We start from the raw sequence: 24,728 nt of genomic DNA on the forward strand, positions 1-24,728 counted from the left end.
GCGAATACGTGCATAGAGCCAGAATTTGGCTCCAAAATATGGCTCAGGCCTTGAAATTAAGATGTTTGGGATATTTTGAAAACTGCAGGGAGGATTGGGACAGATGTTACCAAACGCCGCTTTTAGTGCTTGGCATATGTTGGGTATAAAAAGTCGTAATTTCAAACTGCGAATACGTCCAGAGAACCAGAATTTGGCTACAAAATATGGCTCAGGCCTCGAAATTTGGATGTTTTGGATATTTTGAAAACTGCAGGGGAGTTTGCACAAAATGTGACTCACTGCCACTTTCAGTACTTGGCATATGTTGGGTATAAAAATTCGTAATATCAAAATATGAAAACGTGCAGAGAGCCAGAATTTGGCTACAAAATATGGCTCAGGCCTCGAAATTGGGATGTTTGGGATATTTTGAAAACTGCAGGGGAGTTTGCGCCAAATGTGACTCACTGCCACTTTCAGTACTTGGCATATGTTGGGTATAAAAAGTCGTAATATCAAAATATGAATACGTGCAGAGAGCCAAAATTTGACTACAAAATATGGCTCAGGCCTCGAAATTGGGATGTTCGGGATATTTTGAAAACTGCAGGGAGGTTTGGGACAAATATGACCAAACGTCGCTTTCAGTACTTGGCATATGTTGGGTATATAAAACCGTAATTTCAAACTGCGAATACGTGAATAGAGCCAGAATTTGGCTCCAAAATATGGCTCAGGTCTCGAAATTGGGATGTTTGGGATATTTTGAAAAATGTAGGGGAGTTTGCGCAAATTGTGACTCACTGCCACTTTCAGTACTTGGCATATGTTGGGTATAAAAAGTCGCAATATCCAAATATGAATACGTGCAGAGAGCCAGACGTTGGCTCCAAAATATGACTCAGCACTCGAAATTTGGATATTTGGGATATTTTAAAAACTGCAGGAAGGTTTGGGACATTTGTGACCAAACGCCGCTTTCAGTACTTGGCATAAGTTGGGTATAAAAAGTCGTAATTTCAAACTGCGAATACGTTCAGAGAGCCAGAATTTGGCTTCAAAATATGGCTCAGGCCTCGAAATTGGGATGTTTGGGATATTTTGAAAAATGTAGGGGAGTTTGCGCAAATTGTGACTCACTGCCACTTTCAGTACTTGGCATATGTTGGGTATAAAAAGTCGCAATATCCAAATATGAATACGTGCAGAGAGCCAGACGTTGGCTCCAAAATATGACTCAGGCCTCGATATTAGAATGTTTGGGATATTTAGAAAACTGCAGGGAGGTTTGGGACAAATGTGACCAAACGCCGCTTTCAGTACTTGGCATATGTTATGCATAAAAAATTCGCAATTTCAAACTGCGAATACGTGCAGAGAGCCTGAATTTGGCTCCAAAATATGGCTCATGCCTCGAAATTGGGATATTGGGGATATTTTGAAAACTGCAGGGGAGTTTGTGCAAAATGTGACTCACTGCCGCTTTCAGGACTTGGCATATGTTGGGTATAAAAAGTCGTAATTTCAAACTGCGAATACGTGCTGAGAGCCAGAATTTGCCTCCAAAACATGGTTCAGGCCTCGAAATTGAGATGTTTAGGATATTTTGAAAACTGCAGAGGAGATTGGGACAAATGTGACCAAACGCCGCTTTCAGTACTTAGCATATTTTGAGTATTAAATTCGCAATTTCAAACTGCGAATACGTGCAAAGAACTAGAATTTGGCTCCAAAATATGCCTCAGGCCTCGAAATTGGGATATTTGGGATATTTTAAAAACTGCAGGGAGGTTTGGGACATTTGTGACCAAACGCCGCTTCCAGTACTTGGCATATGTTGGATATAAAAAGTCATAATTTCAAACTGCGAGTACGTGCAGAGAGCCAAAATTTGGCTCCAAAATATAGCTCAGGCCTCGAAATTGGGATATTTGGGATATTTCGAGAACTGCAGGGGAGTTTGTGCGAAATGTGACTCACTGCCGCTTTCAGGACTTGGCTTATGTTGGGTATAAAATGTCGTAATTTCAAACAGCGAACACGTGCATAGAGCCAGAATTTGGCTCCAAAATATGGCTCAGGCCTCGAAATTGGGATGTTTGGGATATTTTGAAAACTGCAGGGAGGTTTTGGACAAATGTGACCAAACGTCTCTTTCAGTACTTGGCATATGTTAATTATAAAAAAGTCGTAATTTCAAACTGCGAATACGTGCAGAGAGACAGAATTTGGCTTCAAAATATGGCTCAGGCCTCGAAATTGGGATATTTGGGATATTTTGTAAACTGAAGGGAGGTTTGGACAAATGTGACCAAACGCCGCTTTCAGTACATCGCATATGTTGGGTGTAAATATCGTAATATCAAACTTCGAATACTTGCAGAGAGCCAAAATTTGGCTCCAAAATATGGCTCAGGCGTAGAAATTTGGATATTTGGGATATTTCGAAAACTGCAGGGGAGTTTGTGCAAAATGTGACTCAATGCCGCTCTCAGTACTTGGCATATGTTGGGTATAAAAAGTCGTAATTTCAAACTTCGAATACGTGCAGAGAACCAGAATTTGGCTACAAAATATGGCTCAGGCCTTGAAATGGGGATGTTTGGGATATTTTAAAAACTGCAAGGGAGTTTAGCAAAATGTGAGTCACTGCCGCTTTCAGTACTTGGCATATGTTGGGTATAAAAAGTCGTAACTTCAAACTGCGAATACGTGCAGAGAGCCAAAATTTGGTTCCAAAATATGGCTCAGGCCTCGAAATTTGGATGTTTGGAATATTTCGAAAACTGCAGGTGAGTTTGTGCAAAATGTGTCTCACTGCCGCTTTCAGGACTTGGCATATGTTGGGTATAAAAAGTCGTAAATTCAATCTGCGAATACGTGCATAGAGCCAGAATTTGGCTGCAAAATATGGCTCAGGCCTTGAAATTGGGAGGTTTAGGATATTTTGAAAACTGCAGGGAGGTTTGGGACAAATATGACCAAACGCCGCTTTCAGTACTTGGCATATGTTGGGTATATAAAGCCATAATTTCAAACTGTGAATACGTGCAGAGAGCCAGAATTTGGCTCCAAAATATGACTCAGGCCTAGATATTGGGATATTTGGGATATTTTGAAAATTGCAGGGGAGTTTGTGCAAAATGTGACTCACTGCTGCTTTCGGTACTTGGAAGATGTTGGGTATAAAAGTCGTAATTTCAGACTGTGAATACGTGCAGAGAGCCAGAATTTGGCTACAAAATTTGGCTCAGGCCTAGAAATTGGGATGTTTAGGATATTTTGAAAACCGCAGGGGAGTTAGCACCAATTGTGACTCACTGCCACTTTCAGTACTTGGCATATGTTGGGTATAAAAAATCGTAATATCAAAATATGAATACGTGCAGAGAGTCAGACGTTGGCTCCAAATTATGACTCAGGCCTCGATAATGGAATGTTTGGGATATTTAGAAAATTGCATGGAGGATTGGGACAAATGTGACCAAACGCCGCTTTCAGTACTTGGAATATGTTGGGTATAAAAAAAGTCGCAATTTCAAACTGCGAATACGTGCAAAGAGCCAGAATCTGGCACCAAAACATGGCTAAGGCATCGAAATTGGGATATTTGGGATATTTTAAAAACTGCAGGTGAGTTTGTGCAAAATGTGACTCACTGCTGCTTTCAGTACTAGGAATATATTGGGTATAAAGAGTCGTAATTTCAAACTGCGAATACGTGCAGAGAGTCAGAATTTGGCTCCAAAATATGGCTCAGGCCTCGAAATTGGGATATTTGGGATATTTCGAAAACTGCAGGGGAGTTGTGCAAATTGTTACTCACTGCCACTTTCAGTACCTGGCATATGTTGGGTATAAAAAGTCGTAATATCAAAATAAGAATACGTGCAGAGAGCCAGACGTTGGCTCCAAATTATGGCTCAGGCCTCGAAATTGGGATATTTGAGATATTTCGAAAACTGCAGGGGAGTTTGTGCAAAATGTGACTCTCTGCCACTTTCAGGACTTGGCATATGTTGGGTATAAAAAGTCATGAATTCAATCTGCGAATACGTGCATAGAGCCAGAATTTGGCTCCAAAATATGGCTCAGGCCTCGAAATTGGGATGTTCGGGATATTTTGAAAACTGCAGGGAGGGTTGGGACAAATATGACCAAACGTCGCTTTCAGTACTTGGCATATGTTGGGTATATAAAGCCGTAATTTCAAACTGCGAATACGTGCAGAGAGCCAGAATTTGGCTCCAAAATATGGCTTTGGGCCTCGAAATTAGCATGTTTGGGATATTTTGAAAACTGCAGGGAGCTTTGGGACAAATGTGACCAAACGCAGCTTTCAGTACTTGGCATAAGTTGGGTATAAAAAGTCGTAATTTCAAACTGCGAATACGTGCAGAGAGCCAGAATTTGGCTCCAAAATATGGCTCAGGCCTTGAAATTAAGATGTTTGGGATATTTTGAAAACTGCAGGGGGGATTGGGACAGATGTGACCAAACGCCGCTTTTAGTACTTGGCATATGTTGGGTATAAAAAGTCGTAATTTCAAACTGCGAATACGTCCAGAGAGCCAGAATTTGGCTACAAAATATGGCTCAGGCCTCGAAATTTGTTTGCACAAAATGTGACTCACTGCCATTTACAGTACTTGGCATATGTTGGGTATAAAAATTCGTAATATCAAAATATGAATACGTGCAGAGAGCCAGAATTTGGCTACAAAATATGGCTCAGGCCTCGAAATTGGGATGTTTGGGATATTTTGAAAACTGCAGGGGAGTTTGCGCAAAATGTGACTCACTGCCACTTTCAGTACTTGGCATATGTTGGGTATAAAAAGTCCTAATATCAAAATATGAATACGTGCAGAGAGCCAGACGTTGGCTCGAAAATATGACTCAGGCTTCGATATTGGGATGTTTGGGATATTTAGAAAACTGCAGGGAGGTTTGGGACAAATGTTACCAAACGCCGCTTTCAGTACTTGGCATATGTTGGGCATAAAAAAGTCGCAATTTCAAACTGGGAATACGTGCAGAGAGCCAGAATTTGGCTCCAAAACATGACAAAGGCCTCGAAATTGGGATATTTGGGATATTTTGAAAACTGCAGGGGAGTTTGTGCAAAATGTGACTCACAGCTGCTTTCAGTACTTGGTATATGTTGGGTATAAAACTCGTAATTTCAAACTGCGAATACGTGCAGAGAGCCAGAATTTGGCTCCAAAATATGGCTCAGGCCTCGAAATTGGGATATTTGGAATATTTCGAAAACTGCAGGGGGGATTTGGACAGATGTGACCAAACGCCGCTTTGACTACTTGGCATATGTTGGGTACAAAAAGTCGTAATTTCAAACTACGAATACGTGCAGAGAGCCAGAATTTGGCTACAAAATATGGCTCAGGCCTCGAAATTGGGATGTTTGGGATATTTTGAAAACTGCAGGGGAGTTTGCGCCAAATGGGACTCACTGCCACTTTCAGTACTTGCCATATGTTGGGTATAAAAAGTCGTAATATCAAAATATGAATACGTGCAGAGAGCCAAAATTTGACTACAAAATATGGCTCAGGCCTCGAAATTGGGATGTTTGGGATATTTTGAAAACTGCAGGGGAGTTTGCGCAAATTGTGACTCACTGCCACTTTCAGTACTTGGCATATGTTGGGTATAAAAATTCGTAATATCAAAATATGAATACGTGCAGAGAGCCAGACGTTGGCTCCAAATTATGACTCAGGCCTCGATATTGGGATGTTTGGGATATTTAGAAAATTGCAGGGAGGATTGGGACAAATGTGACCAAACGCCGCTTTCAGTACTAGGCATATGTTGGGTATAAAAAAGTCGCAATTTCAAACTGCGAATACGTGCAAAGAGCCAGAATTTGGCTCCAAAACATGGCTAAGGCCTCGAAACTGGGATATTTGGGATATTTCGAAAACTGCAGGGGAGTTTGTGCAAAATGTGACTCACTGTCACTTTCAGGACTTGGCATATGTTGGGTATAAAAAGTCATAAATTCAATCAGCGAATACGTGCATAGAGCCAGAATCTGGCTCAAAAATATGGCTCAGGCCTCGAAATTGGGATGTTCGGGACATTTCGAAAACTGCAGGGAGGTTTGGGACAAATATGACCAAACGTCGCTTTCAGTACTTGGCATATGTTGGGTATATAGAACCGTAATTTCAAACTGCGAATACGTGCAGAGAGCCAGAATTTGGCTCCAAAATATGGCTCAGGCCTCGAAATTAGCATGTTTGGGATATTTTGAAAACTGCAGGAAGCTTTGGGACAAATGTGACCAAACGCCGCTTTCAGTACGTGGAATAAGTTGGGTATAAAAAGTCGTAATTTCAAACTGCGAATACGTGCAGAGAGCCAGAATTTGGCTCCAAAATATGGCTCAGGCCTTGAAATTAAGATGTTTGGGATATTTTGAAAACTGCAGGGGGGATTGGGACAGATGTGACCAAACGCCGCTTTTAGTACTTGGCATATGTTGGGTATAAAAAGTCGTAATTTCAAACTGCGAATACGTCCAGAGAGCCAGAATTTGGCTACAAAATATGGCTCAGGCCTCGAAATTTGTTTGCACAAAATGTGACTCACTGCCATTTACAGTACTTGGCATATGTTGGGTATAAAAATTCGTAATATCAAAATATGAATACGTGCAGAGAGCCAGAATTTGGCTACAAAATATGGCTCAGGCCTCGAAATTGGGATGTTTGGGATATTTTGAAAACTGCAGGGGAGTTTGCGCAAAATGTGACTCACTGCCACTTTCAGTACTTGGCATATGTTGGGTATAAAAAGTCCTAATATCAAAATATGAATACGTGCAGAGAGCCAGACGTTGGCTCGAAAATATGACTCAGGCTTCGATATTGGGATGTTTGGGATATTTAGAAAACTGCAGGGAGGTTTGGGACAAATGTTACCAAACGCCGCTTTCAGTACTTGGCATATGTTGGGCATAAAAAAGTCGCAATTTCAAACTGGGAATACGTGCAGAGAGCCAGAATTTGGCTCCAAAACATGACAAAGGCCTCGAAATTGGGATATTTGGGATATTTTGAAAACTGCAGGGGAGTTTGTGCAAAATGTGACTCACAGCTGCTTTCAGTACTTGGTATATGTTGGGTATAAAACTCGTAATTTCAAACTGCGAATACGTGCAGAGAGCCAGAATTTGGCTCCAAAATATGGCTCAGGCCTCGAAATTGGGATATTTGGAATATTTCGAAAACTGCAGGGGGGATTTGGACAGATGTGACCAAACGCCGCTTTGACTACTTGGCATATGTTGGGTACAAAAAGTCGTAATTTCAAACTACGAATACGTGCAGAGAGCCAGAATTTGGCTACAAAATATGGCTCAGGCCTCGAAATTGGGATGTTTGGGATATTTTGAAAACTGCAGGGGAGTTTGCGCCAAATGGGACTCACTGCCACTTTCAGTACTTGCCATATGTTGGGTATAAAAAGTCGTAATATCAAAATATGAATACGTGCAGAGAGCCAAAATTTGACTACAAAATATGGCTCAGGCCTCGAAATTGGGATGTTTGGGATATTTTGAAAACTGCAGGGGAGTTTGCGCAAATTGTGACTCACTGCCACTTTCAGTACTTGGCATATGTTGGGTATAAAAATTCGTAATATCAAAATATGAATACGTGCAGAGAGCCAGACGTTGGCTCCAAATTATGACTCAGGCCTCGATATTGGGATGTTTGGGATATTTAGAAAATTGCAGGGAGGATTGGGACAAATGTGACCAAACGCCGCTTTCAGTACTAGGCATATGTTGGGTATAAAAAAGTCGCAATTTCAAACTGCGAATACGTGCAAAGAGCCAGAATTTGGCTCCAAAACATGGCTAAGGCCTCGAAACTGGGATATTTGGGATATTTCGAAAACTGCAGGGGAGTTTGTGCAAAATGTGACTCACTGTCACTTTCAGGACTTGGCATATGTTGGGTATAAAAAGTCATAAATTCAATCAGCGAATACGTGCATAGAGCCAGAATCTGGCTCAAAAATATGGCTCAGGCCTCGAAATTGGGATGTTCGGGACATTTCGAAAACTGCAGGGAGGTTTGGGACAAATATGACCAAACGTCGCTTTCAGTACTTGGCATATGTTGGGTATATAGAACCGTAATTTCAAACTGCGAATACGTGCAGAGAGCCAGAATTTGGCTCCAAAATATGGCTCAGGCCTCGAAATTAGCATGTTTGGGATATTTTGAAAACTGCAGGAAGCTTTGGGACAAATGTGACCAAACGCCGCTTTCAGTACGTGGAATAAGTTGGGTATAAAAAGTCGTAATTTCAAACTGCGAATACGTGCAGAGAGCCAGAATTTGGCTACAAAATATGGCTCAGGCCTTGAAATTGAGATGTTTGGGATATTTTGAAAACTGCAGGGGGGATTGGGACAGATGTGACCAAACGCCGCTTTTAGTACTTGGCATATGTTGGGTATAAAAAGTCGTAATTTCAGACTGCGAATACGTGCAGAGAGCCAGAATTTGGCTCCAAAATATGGCTCAGGCCTCGAAATTGGGATATATGGGGTATTTTGAAAACTGCAGAGGTGTTTGTGCAAAATGTGACTCACTGCTGCTTTGAGTACTTGGAAGATGTTGGGTATAAAAGTCGTAATTTAAAACTCCGAATACGTTCAGAGAGCCAGAATTTGGCTCCAAAATATGGCTCAGGCCTCGAAATTGGGATATTTGGGATATTTTGAAAACTGCATGGGAGTTTGTGCAAAATGTGACTCACTGCTGCTTTCAGTACTTGGAAGATGTTGGGTAAAAAAACCGTTATTTCAAACTGCGAATACGTGCAGAGAGCCAGAATTTGGCTACAAAATATGGCTCAGGCCTCGAAATTGGGATGTTTGGGATATTTTGAAAACTGCAAGGGAGTTTGTGCAAAATGTGACTCACTGCTGCTTTCAGTACTAGGCATATATTGGGTATAAAAAGTCGTAATTTCAAACTGCGAATACGTGCAGAGAGCCAGAATTTTGCTCCAAAATATGGTTCAGGCCTCGAAATTGGGATATTTGAGATATTTCAAAAACTGCAAGGGAGTTTGTGCAAAATGGGACTCACTGTCACTTTCAGGACTTTGCTTATGTTGGGTATAAAAAGTCATAAATTCAATTAGCGAATACGTGCATAGAACCAGAATTTGGCTCCAAAATATGGCTCAGGCCTCGAAATTGGGATGTTCAGGATATTTTGAAAACTGCAGGGGGGATTGAGACAAATGTGACCAAACGCATTGGCATATGTTGGGTATAAAAAAGTCGTAATTTCAAAATGCGAATACGTGCAGAGAGCCAGAATTTGGCTCCAAAATATGGCTTAGGCCTCGATATTGGGATATTTGGGATATTTTGAAAACTGCAGGGGAGTTTGTGCAAAATGTGACTCACAGCTGCTTTCAGTACTAGGCATATATTGGGAATAAAAAGTCGTAATTTCAAACTGCGAATACGTGCAGAGAGCCAGAATTTGGCTCCAAAATATGGCTCAGGCCTCGAAATTGGGATATTTGGAATATTTCGAAAACTGCAGGGGGGATTGGGACAGATTTGACCAAACGCCGCTTTGACTACTTGGCATATGTTGGGTACAAAAAGTCGTAATTTCAAACTGCGAATACGTGCAGAGAGCCAGAATTTGGCTACATAATATGGCTCAGGCCTCCAAATTGGGATGTTTGGGATATTTTGAAAACTGCATCGGGGATTGAGACAAATGTGACCAAACGCATTGGCATATGTTGGGTATAAAAAAGTCGTAATTTCAAACTGCGAATACGTGCAGAGAGCCAGAATTTGGCTCCAAAATACGGCTAAGGCCTCGAAATTGGGATATTTGGGATATTTTGAAAACTGCAGGGTAGTTTGTGCAAAATGTGACTCACTGCTGCTTTCAGTACTTGTCATATGTTGGGTATAAAAAGTCGTAATTTCTAACTGCTAATACGTGCAGAGAGCCAAAATTTGGCTACAAAATATGGCTCAGGCCTCGAAATTGGGATATTTGGAATATTTCGAAAACTGCAGGGGAGTTTGTGCATAATGTGACTCACTGCCGCTTTCAGGACTTGTCATATGTTGGGTATAAAAAGTCGTAAATTCAATCTGCGAATAAATGCATAGAGCCAGAATTTGGCTGCAAAATATGGCTCAGGCCTCGAAATTGGGATGTTTAGGATATTTTGAAAACTGCAGTCAGGTTTGGGACAAATATGACCAAATGCCGCTTTCAGTACTTGGCATATGTTGAGTATATAAAGCCATAATTTCAAACTGCGAATACGTGCAGAGAGCCAGAATTTGGCTCCAAAATATGGCTCAGGCCTCGAAATTGGGATGTTTGGGATATTTTGAAAACTGCAGGGGGGATTGAGACAAATGTGACCAAACTCTTTGGTATATGTTGGGTATAAAAAAGTCGTAATTTCAAAATGCGAATACGTGCAGAGAGCCAGAATTTGGCTCCAAAATATGGCTCAGACCTCGAAATTGGGATATTTGAGGTATTTTGAAAACTGCAGGGGTGTTTGTGCAAAGTGTGACTCACTGCTGCTTTGAGTACTTGGAAGATGTTGGGTATAAAAGTCGTAATTTCAAACTGCGAATACGTTCAGAGAGCCAGAATTTGGCTCCAAATTATGACTCAGGCCTCGATATTGGGATGTTTGGGATATTTAGAAAATTGCAGGGAGGATTGGGACAAATGTGACCAAACGCCGCTTTCAGTACTTGGCATATGTTGGGTATAAAAAAGTCGCAATTTCAAACTGCGAATACGTGCAAAGAGCCAGAATTTGGCTCCAAAACATTGCTAAGGCCTCGAAATTGGGATTTTTGGGATATTTTAAAAACTGCAGGGGAGTTTGTGCAAAATGTGACTCACTGCTGCTTTCAGTACTAGGGATATATTGGGTATAAAAAGTCGTAATTTCAAACTGCGAATACGTGCAGAGAGCCAGAATTTGGCTCCAAAATATGGCTGAGGCCTCAAAATTGGGATATTTGAGATATTTCGAAAACTGCAGGGGAGTTTGTGCAAAATGTGACTCACTGTCACTTTCAGGACTTGGCTTATGTTTGGTATAAAAAGTCATAAATTCAATCAGCGAAAACGTGTATAGAGCCAGAATTTGGCTCCAAAATATGGCTCAGGCCTCGAAATTGGGATGTTCGGGATATTTTGAAAACTGCAGGGGGGATTGAGACAAATGTGACCAAACGCATTGGCATATGTTGGGTATAAAAAAGTCGTAATTTCAAAATGCGAATACGTGAAGAGAGCCAGAATTTGGCTCCAAAATATGGCTCAGGTCTCGATATTGGGATATCTTGAAAACTGCAGGGGAGTTTGTGCAAAATGTGACGCACTGCTGCTTTCAGTACTTGGAAGATGTTGGGTAGAAAATTCGTAATTTCAAACTGCGAATACGTGCAGAGAGCCAGAATTTGGCTCCAAAATATGGCTCAGGCCTAGAAATTGGGATGTTTGGGATATTTTGAAAACTGCAGGGGAGTTTGCGCAAATTGTGACTCACTGCTGCTTTCAGTACTAGGAATATATTGGGAATAAAAAGTCGTAATTTCAAACTGCGAATACGTGCAGAGAGCCAGAATTTAGCTCCAAAATATGGCTCAGGCCTCGAAATTGGGATATTTGGGATATTTCGAAAACTGCAGGGGATTTGTGCAAATTGTGACTCAATGCCACTTTCAGTACCTGGCATATGTTGGGTATAAAAAGTCGTAATATCAAAATATGAATACGTGCAGAGAGCCAGACGTTGGCTCCAAATTATGACTCAGGCCTCGATATTGGGATGTTTGGGATATTTAGAAAATTGCAGGGAGGATTGGGACAAATGTGACCAAACGCCGCTTTCAGTACTTGGCATATGTTGGGTATAAAAAATTCGCAATTTCAAACTGCGAATACGTGCAAAGAGCCAGAATTTGGCTCCAAAACATGGCTAAGGCCTCGAAATATGGATATTTGGGATATTTTAAAAACTGCAGGTGAGTTTGTGCAAAATGTGACTCACTGCTGCTTTCAGTACTAGGCATATATTGGGTATAAAAATTCGTAATTTCAAACTGCGAATACGTGCAGAGAGCCAGAATTTGGCTTCAAAATATGGCTCAGGCCTCGAAAATGGGATATTTGGGATATTTCGAAAACTGCAGGGGAGTTTGTGCAAAATGTGACTCATTGCCACTTTCAGGACTTGGCATATGTTGGGTATAAAAAGTCATAAATTCAATCTGCGAATACGTGCATAGAGCCAGAATTTGGCTCCAAAATATGGATCAGGCCTCGAAATTAGCATGTTTGGGATATTTTGAAAACTGCAGGGAGCTTTCGGACAAATGTGACCAAACGCAGCTTTCAGTACTTGGCATAAGTTGGGTATAAAAAGTCGTAATATCAAAATATGAATACGTGCAGAGAGCCAGACGGTGGCTCGAAAATATGACTCAGGCCTCGATATTGGGATGTTTGGGATATTTAGAAAACTGCAGGGAGGTTTGGGACAAATGTTACCAAACGCCGCTTTCAGTACTTGGCATATGTTGGGCATAAAAAAGTCGCAATTTCAAACTGCGAATACGTTCAGAGAGCCAGAATTTGGCTCCAAAATATGGCTCAGGCCTCGAAATTGAGATGTTTGGGATATTTTGAAAACTGCAGGGGGGATTGGGACAGATGTGACCAAACGCCGCTTTGACTACTTGGCATATGTTGGGTATAAAAAGTCGTAATTTCAAACTGCGAATACGTGCAGAGAGCCAGAATTTGGCTACAAAATATGGTTCAGGCCTCGAAATTAGGATGTTTGGGATATTTTGAAAACTGCAGGGGCGATTGAGACAAATGTGACCAAACGCATTGGCATATGTTGGGTATAAAAAAGTCGTAATTTCAAACTGCGAAAACGTGCAGAGAGCCAGAATTTGGCTCCAAAATACGGCTCAGGCCTCGAAATTGGGATATTTGGGATATTTTGAAAACTGCAGGGGAGTTTGTGCAAAATGTGATTCACTGCTGCTTTCAGTACTTGGCATATGTTGGGTATAAAAAGTCGTAATTTCTATTTGCGAATACGTGCAGAGAGCCAAAATTTGGCTACAAAATATGGCTCAGGCCTCGAAATTGGGATATTTGGAATATTTCGAAAACTGCAGGGGAGTTTGTGCAAAACGTGACTCACTGCCGCTTTCAGGACTTGGCATATGTTGGGTATAAAAAGTCGTAAATTCAATCTGCGAATACGTGCATAGAGCCAGAATTTGGCTGCAAAATATGGCTCAGGCCTCGAAATTGGGATATTTGGGATATTTTAAAAACTGCAGGGGAGTTGGTGCAAAATGTGACTCACTGCTGCTTTCAGTACTAGGCATATATTGGGTATAAAAATTCGTAATTTCAAACTGCGAATACATGCAGGGAGCCAGAATTTGGCTCCAAAATATGGCTCAGGCCTCGAAATTGGGATATTTGGGATATTTCGAAAACTGCAGGGGAGTTTGTGCAAAATGTGACTCACTGTCACTTTCAGGACTTGGCATATGTTGGGTATAAAAAGTCATAAATTCAATCAGCGAATACGTGCATAGAGCCAGAATCTGGCTCAAAAATATGGCTCAGGCCTCGAAATTGGGATGTTCGGGACATTTCGAAAACTGCAGGGAGGTTTGGGACAAATATGACCAAACGTCGCTTTCAGTACTTGGCATATGTTGGGTATATAGAACCGTAATTTCAAACTGCGAATACGTGCAGAGAGCCAGAATTTGGCTCCAAAATATGGCTCAGGCCTCGAAATTAGCATGTTTGGGATATTTTGAAAACTGCAGGAAGCTTTGGGACAAATGTGACCAAACGCCGCTTTCAGTACTTGGAATAAGTTGGGTATAAAAAGTCGTAATTTCAAACTGCGAATACGTGCAGAGAGCCAGAATTTGGCTACAAAATATGGCTCAGGCCTTGAAATTGAGATGTTTGGGATATTTTGAAAACTGCAGGGGGGATTGGGACAGATGTGACCAAACGCCGCTTTTAGTACTTGGCATATGTTGGGTATAAAAAGTCGTAATTTCAGAATGCGAATACGTGCAGAGAGCCAGAATTTGGCTCCAAATTATGGCTCAGGCCTCGAAATTGGGATGTTTGGGATATTTTGAAAACTGCAGGAGGGATTGAGACAAATATGACCAAACGCATTGGCATATGTTGGGTATAAAAAAAGTCGTAATTTCAAAATGCGAATACGTGCAGAGAGCCAGAATTTGGCTCCAAAATATGGCTCAGACCTCGAAATTGGGATATTTGGGGTATTTTGAAAACTGCAGGGGTGTTTGTGCAAAATGTGACTCACTGCTGCTTTGAGTACTTGGAAGATGTTGGGTATAAAAGTCGTAATTTCAAACTCCGAATACGTGCAGAGAGCCAGAATTTGGCTACAAAATATGGCTCAGGCCTCGAAATTGGGATGTTTGGGATATTTTGAAAACTGCAGGGGAGTTTGCGCAAATTGTGACTCACTGCCACTTTCAGTACTTGGCATATGTTGGGTATAAAAATTCGTAATATCAAAATATGAATACGTGCAGAGAGCCAGACGTTGGCTCCAAATTATGACTCAGGCCTCGATATTGGGATGTTTGGGATATTTAGAAAATTGCTGGGAGGATTGGGACAAATGTGACCAAACGCCGCTTTCAGTACTTGGCATATGTTGGGTATAAAAAAGTCGCAATTTCAAACTGCGAATACGTGCACAGAGCCAGAATTTGGCTCCAAAACATGGCTAAGGCCTCGAAATTGGGATATTTGGGATATTTTAAAAACTGCAGGGGAGTTTGTGCAAAATGTGACTCACTGCTGCTTTCAGTACAAGGCATATATTGGGTATAAAAAGTCGTAATTTCAAACTGCGAATACGTGCAGAGAGCCAGAATTTGGCTCCAAAATATGGTTCAGGCCTCGAAATTGGGATATTTGAGATATTTCTAAAACTGCAAGGGAGTTTGTGCAAAATGTGACTCACTGTCACTTTCAGGACTTTGCTTATGTTGGGTATAAAAAGTCATAAATTCAATTAGCGAATACGTGCATAGAGCCAGAATTTGGCTCCAAAATATGGCTCAGGCCTCGAAATTGGGATGTTCAGGATATTTTGAAAACTGCAGGGGGGATTGAGACAAATGTGACCAAACGCATTGGCATATGTTGGGTATAAAAAAGTCGTAATTTCAAAATGCGAATACGTGCAGAGAGCCAGAATTTGGCTCTAAAATATGGCTTAGGCCTCGATATTGGGATATTTGGGATATTTTGAAAACTGCAGGGGAGTTTGTGCAAAATGTGACTCACTGCTGCTTTCAGTACTTGGAAGATGTTGGGTATAAAATTCGTAATTTCAAACTGCGAATACGTGCAGAGAGCCAGAATTTGGCTACAAAATATGGCTCAGGCCTAGAAATTGGGATGTTTGGGATATTTTGAAAACTGCAGGGGAGTTTGCGCAAATTGTGACTCACTGCCACTTTCAGTACTTGGCCTATGTTGGGTATAAAAAATTGTAATATCAAAATATGAATACGTGCAGAGAGCCAGACGTTGGCTCCAAATTATGACTCAGGCCTCGATATTGGGATGTTTGGGATATTTAGAAAATTGCAGGGAGGATTGGGACAAATGTGACTAAACGCCACTTTCAGTACTTGGCATATGTTGGGTATAAAAAAGTCGCAATTTCAAACTGCGAATACGTGCAAAGAGCCAGAATTTGGCTCCAAAACATGGCTAAGGCCTCGAAATATGGATATTTGGGATATTTTAAAAACTGCAGGTGAGTTTGTGCAAAATGTGACTCACTGCTGGTTTCAGTACTAGGCATATATCGGGTATAAAAATTCGTGATTTCAAACTGCGAATACGTGCAGAGAGCCAGAATTTGGCTCTAAAATATGGCTCAGGCCTCGAAAATAGGATATTTGGGATATTTCGAAAACTGCAGGGGAGTTTGTGCAAAATGTGACTCTCTGCAACTTTCAGGATTTGGCATATGTTGGGTATAAAAAGTCATAAATTCAATCTGCGAATAAGTGCATAGAGCCAGAATTTGGCTCCAAAATATGGCTCAGGCCTCGAAATTGGGATATTTCGAAAACTGCAGGGGAGTTTGTGCGAAATGTGACTCACTGCCGTTATCAGGACTTGGCATATGTTGAATATAAAATGTCGTAATTTCAAACCGCGAATACGAGCATAGAGCCAGAATATGGCTTCAAAATATGGCTCAGTCCTCGAAATTGGGATGTTTGGGATATTTTGAAAACTGCAGGGAGGGGGTTTGGGACAAATGTTACCAATCGCCGCTTCCAGTACTTGGCATATGTTGGGTATAAAAAAGTCGTAATTTTAAACTGCGAATACGTGCAGAGAGCCAGAATTTGGCTTCAAAATATGGCTCAGGCCTCGAAATTGGGATATTTCGTAAACTGCAGGGGAGTTTGTGCAAAATGTGATGTGAAGTACTGCAGCTTTCAGTACTTGGTATATGTTGGGTATAAAAATCGGAATATCAAACTGCGAATATGTTTAGAGAGCCAGAATATGGCTCTAAAATATGGCTCAGGCCTCGATATTGGGATGTTTGGGATATTTTGATAACTGCAGGGAGGTTTGGGACAAATATGACCAAACGTGTCTTTCAGTACTTGGCATATGTTAGGTATAAAAAAGTCGTATTTTCAAACTGCGAATACGTGCAGAGAGACAGAATTTGGCTTCAAAATATGGCTCAGGCCTCAAAATTCGGATATTTGGGATATTTTGTAAACTGAAGGGAGGTTTGGGACAAATGTGACCAAACGCCGCTTTCAGTACATCGCATATGTTGGGTGTAAATATCGTAATATTAATCTTCGAATACTTGCAGAGAGCCAAATTTTGGCGCCAAAATATGGCTCAGGCGTCGAAATTGGGATATTTGGGATATTTCGAAAACTGCAGGGGAGTTTGTGCAAAATGTGACTCACTGCTGCTTTCAGGACTAGGCATATGTTGGGTATAAAAAGTGGTAAATTCAATCTGCGAATACGTGCATAGAGCCAGAATTTGGCTCCAAAATATAGCTCAGGCCGCGAAATTGGGATGTTTGGGATATTTTGAAAACTGCAGGGGGGTTTGGAACAAATTTGACCAAACGCCGCTATCAGAACTTGGCAAATGTTTGGTTTAAAAATTCAAAATTTCAAACAGCGAATACGTGCAGAGAGCCAGAATTTGGCTCCAAAATATGGCTCAGGTATCGAAATTGGGATATTTGGGATATTTTGAAAACTGCAGGGGAGATTGTGCGAAATGTGACTCACTGCCGCTTTCAAGACTTGGCATATGATAGGTATCAAATGTCGTAATTTCAAACCGCGAATACGTGCATAGAGCCAGAATTTGGCTCCAAAATTGGGCTCAGACCTCGAAATTGGGATGTTTGCGATATTTTAAAAACTGCATTGGGGGGTTTGGGACAAATGTGACCAAACGCCGCGTTCAGTACTTGGCATATGTTGGGCATAAAAAAGTCGTAATTTAAAACTGCGAATACGTGCAGAGAGCCAGAATTTGGCTCCAAAATATGGTTTAGGCCTCGAAATTGGGATGTTTGGGATATTTTGAAAACTGCAGGGGAATTTGTGCAAAATGTGACTCACTGCCGCTTTCAGGACTTGGCATATGTTGGGTATAAAAAATCGTAATTTCTATCTGCGAATACGTGCATAGAGCCAGAATTTGGCTCGAAAATATGGCTCAGGTCTCGAAATTGGGATGTTTGGGATATTTTGAAAACTGCAGGGAGGTTTGGGACAAATGTGATTTAACGCCACTTTCAGTACTTGGCAAATGTTGGGTATAAAAAGTCGTAATTTCAATCTGCGAATCCGTGAAGAGAGCAAATATTTGGTTCCAAAATATGGCTCAGGCCTCTAAATTGGGATGTTTGGGATATTTTGAAAACTGCAGGGGAGTTTGTGCAAAATGTGACTCACTGCCAGTTTCAGTACTTGGCATATGTTGGGTATAAAAAGTCGTAATATCAAACTGTGAATATGTTCAGAGATCCAGACGTTGACTCCAAAATATGGCTCGGACCTCGATATTGGGATGTTTGGGATATTTTGAAAACTGCAGGGAGGTTTGGGAGAAAGGGGACAAAACTCAGCTTCCAGTACTTCGCATATTTTGGGTATAAAAAAGTCGTAATTTCAAACTGCGAATGCGTGTTAGAGCCAAAATTTGGCTCCAAAATATAGCTTAGGCCTAAAAATTGGGATATTTGCGATATTTCGAAAACTACAGGGGAGTTTGTGCAAAATGTGACTCACTGCCGCTTTCAGGACTTGGCATATGTTGGGTATAAAAAGTCGTAATTTCTATCTGCGAATACGTGCATAGAGCCAGAATTTGGCTCGAAAATATGGCTCAGGTCTCGAAATTGGGATGTTTGGGATATTTTGAAAACTGCAGGGAGGTTTGGGACAAATGTGACCAAACGCAGCTTTCAGTACTTGGCATATGTTGGTTATATAAAGTCGAAATTTCAAACTGCGAATACGTGCAGAGAGCCAGAATTTGGCTCCAAAATATTGCTCAGGCCTCGAAATTGATATGTTTTGGATATTTTGAAAACTGCAGGGGGGATTGGGACAAATGTGACCAAACGCTGCTTTCAGTACTTGGCATATGTTGGATATAAAAAGTCGTAATTTCAAACTGCGAATACGTGCATAGAACCAGAATTTGGCCCCAAAATATGGCTCAGGCCTCGAAATTGGGATGTTTGGGATATTTTGAAAACTGCAGGGAGGTTTGGGACAAATGTGACTCACTACCGCTTTCAGTACTTGACATATATTGGGTATAAAAAATCGTAATTTCAAACTGCGAATACGTGCAGAGAGCCAGAATTTGGCTCCAAAATGTAAATCAGGTCTTAAAATTGGGATGTTTGGGATATTTTTAAAACTGCAATGAGGTTTGGGACAAATGTGACCAAACGCCACTTTCAGTACTTGGCATATGTTGGGTATAAAAAGTCGTAATTTCAAACCGCGAATATGTGCAGAGAGCCAGAATTTGGCTCCAAAATATGGCTCAGCCCTCAAAATTGGGATATTTGGGATATTTCGAAAACTGCAGGGGAGTTTGTGCGAAATGTGACTCACTGCTGCCTTTAGGGCTTGGCATATATTGGGAAAAAAATGTCGTAATTTCAAACAGCGAACACGTGCATAGAGCCAGAATTTGGCTCCAAAATATGGCTCAGGCCTCGAAATTGGGATGTTTGGGATATTTTAAAAACTGCAGGGGGGTTTGCGACAAATGTCACCAAACGCCACTATCAGTACTTGGCATATGTTGGGTATAAAAAAGTCGTAATTTCAAACCGCGAATATGTGCAGAGAGCCAGAATTTGGCTCCAAAATATGGCTCAGCCCTCAAAATTGGGATATTTGGGATATTTCGAAAACTGCAGGGGAGTTTGTGCGAAATGTGACTCACTGCCGCTTTTAGGACTTGGCATATGTTGGGTATAAAATGGCGTAATTTGAAACCGCGAATACGTGCATAGAGCCAGAATTTGGCTCCAAAATATGGCTCAGGCCTCGAAATTGGGATGTTTGGGATATTTTAAAAACTGCAGGGGGGGTTTGGGACAAATGTTACCAAACGCCACATTCAGTACTTGGCATATATTGGGTATAAAATATTCGTAATTTCAAACTGCGAATACGTGTAGAGAGCCAGAGTTTGGCTCCAAAATATGGCTCTGGCCTCGAAATTGGGATGTTTGGGATATTTCGAAAACTGCAGGGGAGTTTGTGCAAAATTTGACTCACTGCCGCTTTCATGACTTGGCATATGTTGGGTATAAAAAGGTAATTTTAAACTGCGAATACGTGCATAGAGCTAGAATTTGGCACAAAAATATTGCTCTGTCCTCGAAATTGGGATGTTTGGGATATCTTTAAAACTCCTGGGGGGTTTGGGACCAATATGACCAAACGCCGCTTTCAGAACTTGGCATATGTTGGGTATAAAAAGTCGTAAATTCAAACTGCGAATACGTGCAGAGAGCTTGAATTTGGCTCTATAATATGGCTCAGGCCGCGAAATTTGGATGTTTGGGATATTTTGAAAACTGCAGGGGGGTTTGTGCAAAATGTGACTCAATGCCGCTCTCAGGTCTTGGCATATGTTGGGTATAAAAACTCGTAATTTCAAGCTGCGAATACGTGCATAGAGCCAGAATTTGGCTCCAAAATATGCCTCAGTCCTCGAAATTGGGATGTTTGGGATATTTTGAAAACTGCAGGGGGGTTTGGGACAAATATGACCAAACGCCGCTTTCAGAACTTGGCAAATGTTTGGTTTAAAAATTCGTAATTTCAAAGTGCGAATACGTGCAGAGAGCCAGAATTTGGCTACAAAATATGGCTCAGGACTCGAAATTGGGATGTTTGGGATATTTTCAAAACTGCAGGGGGGTTTGGGACAAATGTGACCAAACAACGTTTTCATACTTGGCATATGTTGGGTTTAAAAAATCGAAATTTCAAACAGCGAATACGTGCAAAGAGCCAGAATTTGGCTCCAAAATATGGCTCAGGCCTCGAAATTGGGATATTTGGGATATTTTGAAAACTGCATGGGAGTTTATGCAAAATGTGACTAACTACAGCTTTCATTACTTGGCATATATTGGGTATAAAAAATCGTTATTTCAAACTGCCAATACGTGCAGAGAGCCAGAATTTGGCTCCAAAATGTGAATCAGGCCTTAAAATTGGGATGTTTGGGATATTTTGAAAACTGCAGGGGGGATTGCATAAAATGTTACCAAACGCCGCTTTCAGGACTTAGCATATGTTGGGTATAAAAAAGTCGCAATTTTAAACTGCGAATACGTGCAGAGAGCCAGAATTTGGCTCCAGAATATGCCTTATGCCTCGAAATTGGGATGTTTGGGATATTTTGAAAACTGCAGGGGAGTTTGTGCGAAATGTGACTCACTGCCGCTTTCAAGACTTGGCATATGATTGGTATCAAATGTCGTAATTTCAAACCGCGAATACGTGCATAGAGCCAGAATTTGGCTCCAAAATTTGGCTCAGACCTCGAAATTGGGATGTTTGGGATATTTTGAAAACTGCATTGGGGGTTTGGGACAAATGTGACCAAACGCCGCTTTCAGTACTTGGCATATGTTGGGCATAAAAAAGTCGTAATTTAAAACTGCGAATACGTGCAGAGAGCCAGAATTTGGCTCCAAAATATGGTTTAGGCCTCGAAATTGGGATGTTTTTGATATTTTGAAAACTGCAGGATAGTTTGTGCAAAATGTGACTCACTGCTGCTTTCAGTACTTAGCATATGATGGGTATAAAAATCGTAATATCAAACTTCGAATACTTGCAGAGAGCGAAAATTTGGTTCCAAAATAAGACACAGGCCTCGAAATTGGGATATTGGGGATATTTTGAAAACTGCAGGGGAGTTTGTGCAAAATGTGACTCACTGCCGCTTTCAGGACTTGGCATATGTTGGGTATAAAAAATCGTAATTTCTATCTGCGAATACGTGCATAGAGCCAAAATTTGGCTCGAAAATATGGCTCAGGTCTCGAAATTGGGATGTTTGGGATATTTTGAAAACTGCAGGGAGGTTTGGGACAAATGTGATTTAACGCCACTTTCAGTACTTGGCATATGTTGGGTATAAAAAGTCGTAATTTCAATCTGCGAATACGTGCAGAGAGCAAATATTTGGTTCCAAAATATGGCTCAGGCCTCGAAATTGGGATGTTTGGGATATTTTGAAAACTGCAGGGGAGTTTGTGCAAAATGTGACTCACTGCCACTTTCAGTACTTGGCATATGTTGGGTATAAAAAGTCGTAATATCAAACTGTGAATATGTGCAGAGATCCAGACGTTGACTCCAAAATATGGCTCGGATCTCGATATTGGGATGTTTGGGATATTTTGAAAACTGCAGGGAGGTTTGGGAGAAATGTGACAAAACGCAGCTTTCAGTACTTCGCATATTTTGGGTATAAAAAAGTCGTAATTTCAAACTGCGAATACGTGCAGAGAGCCAAAATTTGGCTCCAAAATATGGCTCAGGCCTCAAAATTGGGATATTTGGGATATTTCGAAAACTGCAGGGGAGTTTGTGCGAAATGTGACTCACTGCTGCCTTTAGGGCTTGGCATATGTTGGGTAAAAAATGTCGTAATTTCAAACCGCGAATACGTGCATAGAGCCAGAATTTTGCTCCAAAATATGGCTCAGGCCTCGAAATTGGGATGTTTGGGATATTTTGTAAACTGCAGGGGGGGTGGGGGTTTGGGACAAATGTGACCAAACGCTGCTTTCAGTACTTGGCATATGTTGGGCATAAAAAAATCGTAATTTGAAAGTGCGAATACGTGCAGAGAGCCAGAATTTGGCTCCAAAATATTGCTCAGGCCTCGAAATTGGGATATTTGGGATATTTCGAAAACTGCAGGGGAGTTTGTGCGAAATGTGACTCACTGCCGCTTTTAGGACTTGGCATATGTTGGGTATAAAATGGCGTAATTTCAAACCGCGAATACGTGCATAGAGCAAGAATTTGGCTCCAAAATATGGCTCAGGCCTCGAAATTGGGATGTTTGGGATATTTTGAAAACTGAAGGGGGGGTTTGGGACAAATGTTACCAAACGCCACATTCAGTACTTGGCATATATTGGGTATTAAAAAGTCGTAATTTCAAACTGCGAATACGTGCAGAGAGCCAGAGTTTGGCTCCAAAATATGGCTCAGGCATCGAAATTGGGATGTTTGGGATATTTCGAAAACTGCAGGGGAATTTGTGCAAAATTTGACTCACTGCCGCTTTCATGACTTGGCATATGTTGGGTATAAAAAGGTAATTTTAAACTGCGGATACGTGCATAGTGCTGGAATTTGGCTCAAAAATATTGCTCTGTCCTCGAAATTGGGATGTTTGGGATATCTTGAAAACTCCTGGAAGGTTTGGGACCAATATGACCAAACGCAGCTTTTAGAACTTGGCATATGTTGGGTATAAAAAGTCGTAAATTCAAACTGCGAATACGTGCAGAGAGCTTGAATTTGGCTCCAAAATATGGCTCAGGCCTCGAAAGTGGGATGTTTTGGATATTTTGAAAACTGCAGGGGAGTTTGTGCAAAATGTGACTCACTGCCGCTTTCAGTACATGGCATATGTTGGGTATAAAAAGTCGTAATATCTAACTGCGAATACTTGCAGAGAGCCAAAATTTGGCTCCAAAATATTGCTCAGGCCTCGAAATTGGGATATTTGGGATATTTTGAAAACTGCAGGGGAGTTTGTGCAAAATGTGACTCACTGCTGCTTTCAGTACTTGGCATATTTTGGGTATAAAAAGTCGTAATTTCAAACTGCGAATACGAGCAGAGGGCCAGAATTTGGCTCTAAAATATGGCTCAGGCGTCGAAATTGGGATATTTCGGATATTTCGAAAACTGCAAGGGAGTTTGTGCGAAATGTGACTCTCTGCCGCTTTCAGGACTTCGCATATGTTGGGTAAAAAATGTCGTAATTTCAAACCGCGAATACGTGAATAGAGCCAGAATTTTGCTCCAAAATATGGCTCAGGCCTCAAAATTGGGATGTTTGGGATATTTTGAAAACTGCAGGGGGGGTTTGGGACAAATGTGACCAAACGCCGCGTTCAGTACTGGGCATATGTTGGGTATAAAAAAACTCGTAATTTCAAACTGCGAATACGTGCAGAGAGCCAGAACTTGGCTCCAAAATATGGCTCTGGCCTCGAAATTGGGATATTTGGGATATTTCGAAAAATGCAGGGGAGTTTGGGCGAAATGTGACTCACTGCCGCTTTCAGGACTTGGCATATGTTGGTTAAAAAATGTCGTAATTTCAAACCGCGAATACGTGCATAGAGCCAGAATTTTGCTCCAAAATATGGCTCAGGCCTCAAAATTGGGATGTTTGGGATATTTTGAAAACTGCAGGGGGGGATTGGGACAAATGTGACCAAACGCCGCGTTCAGTACTGGGCATATGTTGGGTATAAAAAAACTCGTAATTTCAAACTGCGAATACGTGCAGAGAGCCAGAACTTGGCTCCAAAATATGGCTCTGGCCTCGAAATTGGGATATTTGGGATATTTCGAAAACTGTAGGGGAGTTTGTGCAAAATGTGACTCACTGCCGCTTTCAGTACTTGGCATATGTTGGGTAAAAAAATCGTAATACTAAACTGCGAATACGTGGAGAGAGCCAGAATTTGGCTCCAAAATATGGCTCAGGCGTCGAAATTGTGATATTTTGGATATTTCGAAAACTGCAAGGGAGTTTGTGCAAAATGTGACTCACTGCCGCTCTCAGGAATAGGCATATGTTGGGTATAAAAAATCGTAATTTCAATCTGCGAATACGTGCATAGAGCCAGAATTTGGCTCCAAAATATGGCTCAGGCCTCGAAATTGGGATGTTTGGGATATTTTTAAAACTGCAGGGAGGTTTGGGACAAATGCGACCAAACGCCACTTTCAGTACTTGGCATATGTTGGGTATAAAAAGTCGGAATTTCAAACT

This window comes from Procambarus clarkii, chromosome 10 (assembly GCF_040958095.1).
Source record: "Procambarus clarkii isolate CNS0578487 chromosome 10, FALCON_Pclarkii_2.0, whole genome shotgun sequence".
Taxonomy (NCBI): domain Eukaryota; kingdom Metazoa; phylum Arthropoda; class Malacostraca; order Decapoda; family Cambaridae; genus Procambarus; species Procambarus clarkii.